The sequence below is a fragment of the Phocoena phocoena genome, chromosome 7 (genome assembly GCF_963924675.1).
Source record: "Phocoena phocoena chromosome 7, mPhoPho1.1, whole genome shotgun sequence".
In the NCBI taxonomy this organism is placed as follows: domain Eukaryota; kingdom Metazoa; phylum Chordata; class Mammalia; order Artiodactyla; family Phocoenidae; genus Phocoena; species Phocoena phocoena.
In genome coordinates this window covers 22,999,248-23,011,492 of record NC_089225.1, presented here as the reverse complement: position 1 = coordinate 23,011,492, position 12,245 = coordinate 22,999,248, and the positions used below count along the sequence as shown (strand labels likewise).

At 42.6% G+C, this 12,245-nt stretch overlaps 1 protein-coding gene across 1 annotated transcript in view; it reads right to left on the bottom strand.

Moving 5' to 3' along the window:
• The window catches only part of THSD7B (thrombospondin type 1 domain containing 7B), a 760,956-nt gene that overhangs the window by 384,054 nt on the left and 364,657 nt on the right, over positions 1-12,245 (bottom strand). The gene's annotated exons all lie outside the window — the stretch shown is intronic.

The window sequence follows — 12,245 nt, the reverse complement described above, 5'->3', positions numbered from 1 at the left end:
TCTTGGCCAGATAATTGAACAATCTCATACTTTTCCCAATGGTTTCCAATGCTGTTTAACTTCATTATTTTCTGTACTATTTTTTTTTCCCTAAAACACACCCATGCTTAAAATTTAACTTGTCTATCAGAATTCCAGGTAATGTCCATACTTCTTAGAAAGGCACAAATCTCTTCATGAGCTGGCTCCTGTATGTCTCTCTAGCCCTATTTCTTATCACTCTCCCATGTGAACTATACAACTCAAGCATCACAAGCTACCTGTAACTCGTTTAATTAAAATGGATTTTCATGCTGCCAAGCCTCTTCACACACATCCCCTCTTCTATCTTTAAGATACTTGTAGTCCATGTTAACCTGGAAACTCCTGATCTACCAAATCTTGTCTCCTCTAACCACTTAGCTAAAGCAAGACACCCTCCTCCTGGCTATTTAATACCCTGTGCTCATTCTTGTTATAAAAGAATATGTTTACATACTGGAATCCCCTAATAAAAAGCCCCCCGATTAAAGTAACCTCATCTTATTCATCTTAATGCTACTAGCAGTTGGCACAAAACTTGGTATAGTCAGCCCTATGCAAAGCTTCCCTGAATGAATGATACCTTCGTCCATTATCATTCATTCAATAACCCATTAGGCACGTACTTTGTGGCAGCGTTTCAGTGTTTCTAAACAGTGAACAAGACAAAGAGCTTATGAGTTTCTAAACAGTGAACAAGACAAAGAGTTTATGTGTTTCTAAACAGTGAACAAGACAAAGAGCTTATGAGTTTCTAAACAGTGAACAAGACAAAGAGTGTATGTGTTTCTAAACAGTGAACAAGACAGAGAGCTTATGTTCTAGCTGGGAGACTGGGCAGTGCAGTGAGGAAACTAACACAGGGTGATGAACAAGAAAGAGAAGGGGAAGAAGGTGATTTCTAAGGTAGTCAGACAAAGACTCTCTGAGATATGGCATTTGAACTGAAAACAAAGCGTTGATCGAAAGGTACCCATGCTAAAGGCTGGGAGAAGAACACTTTAGGGAGAAGGAATAGCAAATGAAAGTCTGAGCAAGATAGAACAAGCTTGGTCAGAAAGGAGGCCAGGGAATTCCCTGGTGGTCCAGTGGTTAGGACTGCACGCTTTCACTGCTGAGGGTCCGGGTTCAATCCCTAGTTGAGGAACTAAGATCCAACAAGCTGCACGGCACGGCCAAAAAAAAGTTTTTTTTTAAAAAGAAAGGAGGCGAGCATAACCACAGGAATTTAAACAGTGGAAGGTAGGGCTTGAGTTCACAAAGTTGCCTATTAGAAAGAGACGGTGAGGGTGAAGCCTCCTGATGATTTCGACCATGTGAGGGGAGGTCCACTTCTACAGCCCTCATCATCCCTGGACCCGCTCTACCTCCCGTACTTATGTCTCCTTTGGGAAGGATAAGTGGCCCCTAAATCATGACTTCGCGAGAAAGAAGTGTACAGACATGGCTCCTCTTTCTCTCGCCTTCTCTTTCTTCGGGATACACCTGCTTGGAGGATGCACGTATTCTGATCTGTTTTTAACCAGACTCATTCAAGTTTTTAGGTGTCCAGCAGGGGCTGTGATCTGGTAGTTAAGTCTGTCTAATTCTTTTCTCTTTTTTTTTTTTTTTTTTTTTTTTTGCGCTATGCAGGCCTCTCACTGTTGTGTGGCCTCTCCCATTGCAACGCACAGGCTCAGCGGCCATGGCTCACGGGCCCAGCCGCTCCGTGTCATGTGGGATCTTCCCGGACCGGGGCACGAACCCGTGTCCCCTGCATCGGCAGGTGGACTCTCAACCACTGCACCACCAGGGAAGCCCAAGTCTGTCTAATTCTAGGGTTGAGAATGAGCTAATATTTTGATCTCCCTCTGCTTTGACGAACTCATTTGTTACTGAATTTGGGACGGGGAAAATAGGTGAGAAAAGACAGACACCCCCCCTCAAAGTCTAAAACCCCATGTGAGCTTGTTGGTCACGTAAAATGTTATTTCATGTTCCATGCAATGTAATACAATATGTATTTATTAAACTCTATTATTGTCCTGCTAGAAGAGTGTGTGTCTCTCTCTTTCTCCCTCTCTCTCATTTTCTCCTCACACATATGTGCACACACACACACACACATACACAGCACTAAGTATCTTCTGTTTATAAAATTAACAATTTTTGTGGCTTGGGCTTGGGTACTCACAAATCCTACAGTTTACCCAAGGAAGGCAAAGTATGAATCAGAGGACAACGTGGGTATTCTCAACTGAGCAACTGTTGCTGAGGTAGCCTCTTCACATAGGATAAGAAAACCCTAGGGAGCAAGCTGACTTATAAAATCTGTAGTTCCAAGTTGACATATTAAGATCACAACATTTAACTCTAACTCTAGGCTTTGTTTTAGTAATACAAATTAAATCATTCATAAATCTACCACCATGAGTCAAAAACCAATGAGTCAAAACCTCCTGAAACCACGCTTTCATTGAAAGTCATCTTAAAATTGGACCAAAGCCAAGGAAGTGAAAATTAATTAATTCCTTCTTTTTTTTTTTTTTTTTTTTTTTTATGCGTTACGCAGGCCTCTCACTGTTGTGGCCTCTCCCGTTGCGGAGGACAGGCTCCGGACGCGCAGGCTCAGCGGCCATGGCTCACGGGCCCAGCCGCTCCGCGGCATGTGGGATCTTCCCAGACCGGGGCACGAACCCGTGTCCCCTGCATCGGCAGGCGGACTCTCAACCACTGCGCCACCAGGGAAGCCCAATTCCTTCTTTTTAATTGTAGAAAACTATTTAATAAACTGAAAGTAACACTCCAGCTAAAGCAAAACTAATTTATTCTATTTCTTTGTAGAAAGTACACTGAAAGTCTAAAAATAAACTTCTAATTAGAATGGGTACCTTGATTTCTGAAAGGCAACTCATTCACCTCTATAGGGAAATAAGGATTACATTGTGTTGCATTGTATTGTCTGAAGAGAATTCTAGAGATATGAGAAAGAAACCAGCCGGAAGTAAAAACATTTTGACAACAAAGAGCATTCACATTCAAGGAAACACAGACTTTTGCTAACAATAAACCATTATGAACATCCATGTAAGCCACAGGATTTATTTATGGTAAAGTAGCTTGACTGTTGAATGAAGAGAAATAGTGTTTGAAAGCAACTTTTAGATGCAGACTAGAAGGCATAACAGTGGATTCCAGGCATAAAAGACAGAAGAACCTCATGCATCAAATCTACATTCGATTCTTTTGTTTGCTTTTTTATTGATTTGATTTTGTTTGGTATGTTAGCTTTTTTTTTTTTTTTTTTTTGCTGTACGCAGGCCTCTCACTTTTGTGGTCTCTCCCGTTGCGGAGCACAGGCTCCGGACGCGCAGGCTCAGCGGCCATGGCTCACGGGCCCAGCTGCTCCGCGGCACGCGGGATCTTCCTGGACCGAGGCACGAACCCGTGTCCCCTGCATCGACTCTCAACCACTGTGCCACCAGGGAAGCCCCGCTTTTTTTTAAAAAGACAGCCAAGACAACACTGTTTACGATAGATAATGGATAGGAACAATAGCATACGTATTTTGATATGAATTCAAAGTACACGGAGACTCCAGATTTTGTTTGTTTGAAGTAAACTTTCTGGCTCAGATCACGCCCAGGGTGAGTGCCTTCTCCCTCCTCCCAGTTTCTGTTCTACATGAAGCTGTCATTCGACTGCATTTATAACCCCTGGAGCTTCATTTTCCTTTTCTAGATTTCTACTTAATTTACGACAGCCCTCTTCCTGAGCTGAAACTTTGAAGTGAAAAGAGGATGATGTTTGTGGTGGAAGCAGGCGGGCAGGTTCTGCACTCCTCTGCCTATATAGTTCAGCACTGAGAGGGATGGACAGAAACCTAAGGAAGTGAAGGGAGTCAGGGTCTGAGTTCTCTCCCAAAGGGCTGAGCATGGGTGTCCTGGAGAGGCTGGTCTCAGCGGTGAACAATCAGTGTCCCTATCGGTTCCTGCTGCCTTCCAGCACCACTGTCCCCTTCCCCTTCCAGATACCTCCTGACCTGAAGGGGGCTGATGAATCCACGGGCTGCTGCGTGATTGAAGGACCAATCTGATACAAACTGGGCCATCAGACTCTCTTACTTGGTAAGCCGAATAAAGACCCTGAAGGGAAGGAAGCTTCTGTGGGTGCTGGGTTCTTGACTTCCCTGGTGTTTTGTAGAGTAAGGACTAGAGAGCCATTCTTGGGCTCTATAACTGCTACTTATGAGAGTAGAGATTCAAAGGAAGCCTGTTAGAAGGGGCAGGACAGCAGGTATACACAGAGAAGCAGAGATGGAAGAATCACACTGATTCTGACAGTTGAAGAGAGAACCCTCAGCTCCTGTTTGCATTTCTAGTTATCATATGTCCATAAATTTTCTTTTTCTTATTTTCGGACATCTGTGAGATTTCCTGTTCTAACTTCCCAATAAGCCTCTTTTTACTTACTGTAGATTGGAAAGCTTCACAGAAAAACCTTTGATTCTTGAAAACCAAAATAGACTTGATTAGAACAATACTGTAGAGGGAAGTTACACCTTTTTTAAAGACTCCATTGGCTCATAGTTAAATTAAATATTTCTACAGGTCAGTGGTCCTCAAAGGTTAATGTTTCTTAAAATGACTAAGGCAGTTGGTTTGAAAATGCAGATTTGGAGGCCCCAATCCTGACTTCAAAATCAGAATCTCTTAGGGTTTTAACAAGCATTCCAGGTAATTCTGAGCTAGAATTCCATGGGCCACACTTTTAGAAACTTGTTCAAACTATTCTAAGTTTTACCCCTTAAACAATCCAGGCCACTGAAAGACTGCACATGACCGTAATTCTGCATTTCAACATCATACCCTTCAGTCATATATTAAAAAGACTCTATGACTTTAACGCACTTCCTATAGACATATTGCCTCAGTTGATGACCTCAGTTAAAATGTGGAGTTCCAGTAGGAAATTACTTGAAATATTAATAACCAAAAGAACAGACTGACTGCACAAAAGAATGACTGAATGAATGAGTGAGTGAATGAATGAATGAATACAAGGGACGGAATGTGTTTCCACTTTAACCACATTTGCCAGGAAACCAGAGACAGATTTGATTCCCGAAATCCCACATCTTCTATTGCCGCCATCATCACGTGTTACAGAAGATATTCAGTTGTAAAGGCAGATCACCTTTCCTTTCAGCAGTCAGTGAGGTTTGGCTTAAGCACGTAAGTTCTAACTAGCATCCATTTATTTGACACAGATATACTGAATTCTATTCTGTGTTAAGTTTCTTATGAGGCATTTTGGGAAAGAAAACTGAAAACGGTTTAGCTCTCAAAGACTTCGTGTCTCTTCGGAGGGACCCAAAACACGTTTACCAAGAGTGAGAATGCAAGCCATTCAGACAGCGTTATGAGACTCAGGAGTGAGAAGTGGTTATTTCCAGCAGAAGGATCAGGCCAAGTTCTCTGGAGAAGGTGGGGCTTTACATCTGGTAAGACGGGCAATGAGTAGAGATGAGAAAGGTACTCTAGGCAGGGTGGAATTCTGATTTTCCTTACTACCTTTCCTTATAGCTCCTTGAAGCTCTGCAGAGCGCATACTATATTTTGTAACTGCATATTCATTTAGGCAATTATATATTCGATGCCTCCATCTTCCGTCACTAGACGGCACTCACCACAGCAGAGGGCTGTGTGCGTTTTCCTCACCGCTTTACACCTATACTTACAGTACTTAACACAGCGTCTAGAACACAGTGATGGTTCAGCAAATACCTGCTACCGAATGAGTGGTTAAGAGCCTAGGCTTCCTCGTGCTTTTGCCATTTATTCGCTTTGCAATCTTGGGACCCACAGCTAAGCCTCTATGTCCTCCTATGTAAGATGGGGTCGTAATAGTCCTTTCCATATAAACGTGAGGTAACAAATAGGACAATGTATGTCAATAAATTATAGCTATTATCACTTTGATAGGAAGAGGCAGTGATGTGAAGCAAAGTAGAAGTTACAGGCTTTTAGCAATAAGCGTTTGAACTTGTCTAGATTTTTTTCCTGTAACTTTACAGGCTCACCAGGCAAAGCAGTGTAGCAAGTTTAATTTAAACTGGGTATTTGGACCTGGTCTTTGCTCCTGTTGGACGAGGTGGCCAGGAGGGCTTCCCTTGAAGATCCCGTTGCTTCTTTTATGGAATAGGACTAAGAGAACGGCTGTTCCTTTATCACGAAACTGCCCTGATGGTCAATGAGAGAGCACACGTGAAAGCTCTGTGTGACAGATCTGTGCTGTACAGAGCCTGTGCTTCAGGTTTGAGAGTACCTGGCTCTGAATCCTTGAATTGCTAGTAAACAAGGAAGATGAGCTGTGCCTCTGTGAAAACAGGGCTCGTTGTGGCATGAAATCAGGCAGTCTCTCAGGTCAGAGAAATCTGGATTCCAACCCTGGCTCTAGATCTACCACCTGGGGCCACTGGGGGAAGTAAAGAAAAATCCCAGCTGGCGATACTGTGAACTCCAGGTCCCGGTAAATACACATCAATCTCTGGTCCAGAAAGAAGGGGGGCTAGAGGGTAGGAGGAAGAGTGTGGACTGAGAAGGCGACCCAGTCAGCTATTAAGTGGACTAATATTCGCTCTGAGTGAGGGGTGTGGGTAACGCCCATTAAAAGCCCCGCCCTCTGAGCAGCAGCTCCCCTCATAACCCAGTGGTGTTCTGAGTACTGGGGCTATGTAGTGATCTCTAGGCTTTAAATTATAGACTAAAGGGGGCACATCCTCCCCAATGGAGCCTATAAAAACAAAGGCACCTATACTCTGTGTATTGGGGCTGTGGCTTGGGATGTATATGTAAGATACACATCTTATTTTATTTAGTTTTTCAAAAACACTTGGGAATAGAAAACATCCAAAATTTATAGAGGTTGTAACCTAGATTTAAATTAAGTCACTTTCTCAAGGAAAGTCATTAGATGATTATATTGCCTTCAACACTATTTTGGGGGCTGGTGTTCCAGGACCCAAATCTTCATTACTCAAACACAAGAGACTCTTCATTCTTTTTTTTTTTTTAAACAATTCCTAAGATTTTTTAAAATTAATTAATTAATTTATTTTTGGCTGCGTTGAGTCTTCGTTGCTGCACGTGGGCTTTCTCTAGTTGTGGCGAGTGGGGGCTACTCTTAGTTGCGATGTGCAGGCTTCTCATTACGGTGGCTTCTCTTGTTGCGGAGCACAGGCTCTAGGCGGGCAGGCTTCAGTAGTTGTGGCGTGCGGGCTCAGTAGTTGTGGCTTGCGGGCTCTAGAGTGCAGGCTCAGTAGTTGCGGTGCAAGGGCTTAGTTGCTCCACGGCATGTGGTATCTTCCTGGACCAGGGCTCGAACCCGTGTCCCTGCACTGGCAGGCAGATTCTTAACCACTGCGCCACCAGGGAAGTCCCGACTCTTCGTTCTTTGGGTATAAATTAGTACTCCATCCTCTATTTCCCAGGTGGAGAAAAGTACAGATGATGGGCCTTAGGGGGGAAGGAAGGGACCATATGCACTTGAAAGGAGTAAGTAAAGAGAGAGGCTGATGTTAGTATGCCTCTGAGTGGGAGAAAGGTGATTTTTGACCTATCTGACATTCTGAATGACCAATACCTCTTCCCCTAATTGGCCTGGACGCACTGAACACTCTGTTAATGCTTTGATTTCATCTAAATGGAAGCAAAATCTTTAGGAATTAGAGCTGGTAGTAAGACAGATATGGAGTTCATTTAGTCATTCATTCAACAATTACTAAACACCCATCATGTGCCTTCTAGATTTTATAATCTAAGAAAAATACAGACATGGAAACAAGTGCATTATACCAGCACATGGATGACTAGACAATGCAGGATAGCAACAAAATAAAAGACACAAGTTCCCCAGTCTTAAGGAACTTACATCATCATCAAAATTGCTGCCATGTGTCCTATTCTCATTTAATCCTATGAATTGGGTGCCAATATTACCTCATTTTAGAAAGGAGAAAACTGAAACACAACAAAGTTTAAAGTGCATCTAATACGACTTGTACAGCAAAGATCGGATTTGAACCAAGGAAGTCTAACTTGAGGTGCCATGTTCTTCACCACTAAATAGTACACCACCTGGACATTAAAAAAACATTACTGTCTTTGACACTGGAAACTCAAGATGTAACTCCAGGAGGTTTGACGCAGGAGCAAAGGATCCCACCAAATAAGGTTGCCTAGCAATTCCCAGCAGTAGTTTGCCTTCGGCCTTCCTATTGCCATGACACTGCTCGCCAGCAGGCCCCTTAGAGATGAAAGTTAAAGGAGCTCCCTCAGCCTTAAATTATTAAGACTGACAAATAATTAATCATTAGCTCCATGGTTTCTAGGAATTTACAGAAAGACCTATTTTGAATATGCCACATTTTATCTACTCAAGTGTCTAATAACTTTACCTCTTACATATTTTTCCCTTCCATGGAAGTGATATACACATCTGGGAATCATGACAAAATTAGCCACTGGCAGTAAAAAGGAGGGTAACAGTAAAACAAGCAAAACAAGGGTGGCCATGAGCTGATGGTAATTTTTACTTGGTGATGGCTGCATAAGAGTGCATTCTATTAATCAGTAATATTTTATATTAGCATTATATTAATTTATGTAGATGTCTGAAATTTGTATTATTAAGTGTTGAAAATATAAAGTGAGCTCCTTTAAAGGTAGCTTGAGAGAAATCTTGGAAAATCAGTACTGATTTGTGACTTCAAAGTAAAAACATTAAATGTGATAGTTGTGAGATCAGTGGCCAAGATAATTAATTTCCAATATTACCCAGGCAAACAATTATCAATGATAATTGATAAATGTATTTGAAGATACCCTGAAAGGATAAAGCACTAAATGAGCGTGCCTCATCCCTGCCCACGTGTAAGAGTCACTTATGGTGAGTTTTAATACTGCAAAGTTCCCTTCAACGTGAAGAGATTCTAACGTAGGATGAGGTGAGGCATCTGTGTATTGAAAAAACTCCATGGGGCTACCTCTACAATGAACAAACTGTAGCTATTATTAGGCAAACGGTATTGAGTAGTTATGCAGGTATTTGCGTTATAGGCTGAAGGAAGAATAGAGAAATTAGTAAGAACATCACCAAAGAATGGTTCTTGATCACTTGGCTAATTTTTTGCTGGGACTTAAAATTTGGAGAGTCCACAGGAGCGCCACAGCTTGAGAGTTATTTGATCTTCTTCGAAGAATGTGGGACCACCATTCATCCTTTAAGGAGAGACTCAGATGAACAGGAATAAGAAGACAGGAAGCAAGGCTAGCCACTAGCTAGAGATTGTTCATGGCTTGAGAATACTTTTAAGTTGTAAGGATTTTTAGATCATGAACACAGCCAGAAGCAAATAAAACCTCATAGAACTCACCCATTACTAACACACAAATCACTCCTGGTACACTCTGCCCCTGGGAAACCACCTTGGCTTTCTGAGAGGTTCAGAATGGATTTGGTTTGGGATTCACGTAATCAAGTGATTCCCTGGTCATACCAAAAACCTATTAAATCGTAATACCTTGGAGTAGGCCCCATGCATTGGGATATTTAAGAAATCTCTAGGTGATTACATTATGCAGCCAAATTTAGGGACTAGGAGTATAAGCTCTTCTCCACTTCGATGACCCAACCTGAAACCACAGGTGCAAAAGAGTTCCCCCATCCTCATTAGTGGAGGTTGCCACCTACTCAGGCCCATCCTTCTCTTGATCTCTCAGTTTAGGTTAAGCCACTTCACTCCACCCCACACCCCGATCTACCTGTGTCCCCACTTGTTGGTCTGTCCCTAGTCCACTCTTTTCACTTTATAACTCTGACCATGTCACTGCCTTGCTAAAAAGTGCCTAACCCCACCTCTACCTGGAGCTTTGTAATCAACATACAGGTTATCACCTTGGCGCTTGTAGAAAGGTCTAATTCCAGGTCCAAGTATACTGAATTAGAACGTACATTTTAATTAGATCCCCCAGGGACTTGTAAAAGCATTTCATTTTGACCAGTACTGCTTTAAAACACTATTTCCCAAAGTATCTTTTGAAGGATGTTCCCGAGAGCAGAGAATCTACTGCCTGGATTCAAAACCACACTCTTCTCTCTCTTCACAGGACATCTGTCCATTCAAAACATATTAATTGAGCGACAACTCTACCTTTTACTACGCTGGGATTAGAGGATCTAGTGGTGAAGATGACAGAAGTGGTCCCTGCACTTGTGGACGTACACTCCAGCAAAGGCAACTCTAGCAAAGGCAACAGGATGCTGTGGGATGACCTAGTCAGTAAAGTGCATGGGGAGGGTCTACTGCTGTCTAGGAGATGAACACAACGTTCCCGGGGAAAGGCTGCTATAGCGGGTCCCTGCTGATCTAGAGCTCAGAGGACCAAGAAGGAAGCGCAGCTGAACACAGCTCCAGCACCACACAGGGCAGGTGCAAAGGCTTGGAACGACGATAGAATTGCCTGCCCCATGCCTACCCAAAATACATCACCATTCAGCTTCTTACAACACAAATTTTTGGAAACATCCCATAGTTATTGAGTCAGAATATCTAGTCATGGAGTTGAAAATCTGCCTTTTAATAATGCTTCCAGGTGATTCAGAACTCCATCATCATAGATTATTTTATCTTCTTGCATTTTCCCAGTGTTTATCTTTAAGAGCTTGAATGTTTTGCAGGTACATTACTATTAAAATTTCAAAAGCCAACCTGCTAGATGTTACCTTTCAAATGGTTCAGAATAGAGATCACAGCTTTTCTGTCCTACTCTGTCTGGAAATGACATTCCCCTGGCTACTCTACAAACCCTGTTTATCCAGATCAATCACTTTGAATTTTCATTTAAGAAAATAAGTTTTGGAGCGCCTCTGGAAGAGATTGCTATCTCCACCCCTCAAAAGATCAGATAAACATTCCACTGTATTTTCAAAGCTCTTTTGTATTCCACACATTTGGTTCTGATTCTCTCCATAAGCAAAGTTTACTGGATGCTACTCGGTTAACACTGACAAAGGACAGTTGAAATGGCAGTTAGAAAACCTTACGCAGGTGCCCCATCACTGAAATACAAGATACCGATGATGACCATCTCCAAGAGCTGTCATAACCCCCTTGACAATCACTGAGAGGCGGTTTGAAGTGGCAGGCAGATCTGTGTCAATATTGGCTATATTGTCATGCCACCGCCACGAAGATGTGGGAGTCAAAGAGCAACTGGGGGATCCTAGATGCACAGGGCCGGAATTTTCCGAGGAAAAGTGTTAGTAATCTCAATCTTTGTGGCAGGTTGTCTCTTCGCAGAACTGCATGCTTCCCTCTCCCTTCTTGCAGGAGGCTAGTGCAGAGATACAGTGAGAGCCAGGCCGTGCTTGAGAGGACGTGACAGCCAAGACAAGGCCAGGGAGGTGTGGATGAGACTCATTTTACTCTGAGCACTAGGGTCAATATTCTTCCATCCTTCCTTTTCCTGGATGTGCCTTTTCTTGCTATGACAGTGGTATGATCCATAGGACCAAGGCTAGGGTGTCAGACTAGGGGAAATGGACCAAGTTATGAAGTTTAGGTCTTAGGCCAGAACGGAACTTTGGGACTAGGAGTTTTTGGATCTCCACGTGGACTAGCTCCATCACGGGACTGAAATAAGTGTAGGGGAAAAGACCTTGTCTAAGAAAGGCAATAATTTTACAAAGGTTCTCCTGTGTGTTTATTAGGACTTAGCTATTAAGTAAATTGAATCACAGCACTCCAAATACACCCAGATGTATAAAGCATCACCGTTAAGAGTAAAGAAATAGAAATCATATATTGCCAATGTCTGTACCTGTTCAACACTTTGTAATGTATTGGCCCCTATTCTTCTGTAGGCTTATATTTATCAGTGAAGTGCATATAGTGTTTAAGGCCCTACATTCTAATGAAGATACCTGAGTCAGGCTTAAGCACACAGGAGCCACAAAGGAACTGTGATGGTATTCATGCTTTATAAGGAACCACGTTTGAATGGCCGTTCAAAATGCCACAACAGGGTTAATAGAAGATGAGGACCCCTACAACGCACACCTGTAAAATAATGGCATGTAATATGTTTTCCCTGCCAAATCTTAATGGATCTGGAAATCCAAGACTTCATTTACAAATGTCACAAACTTTGCTCCCAGGGTGACATGCAAATGGAAAGGAAGGG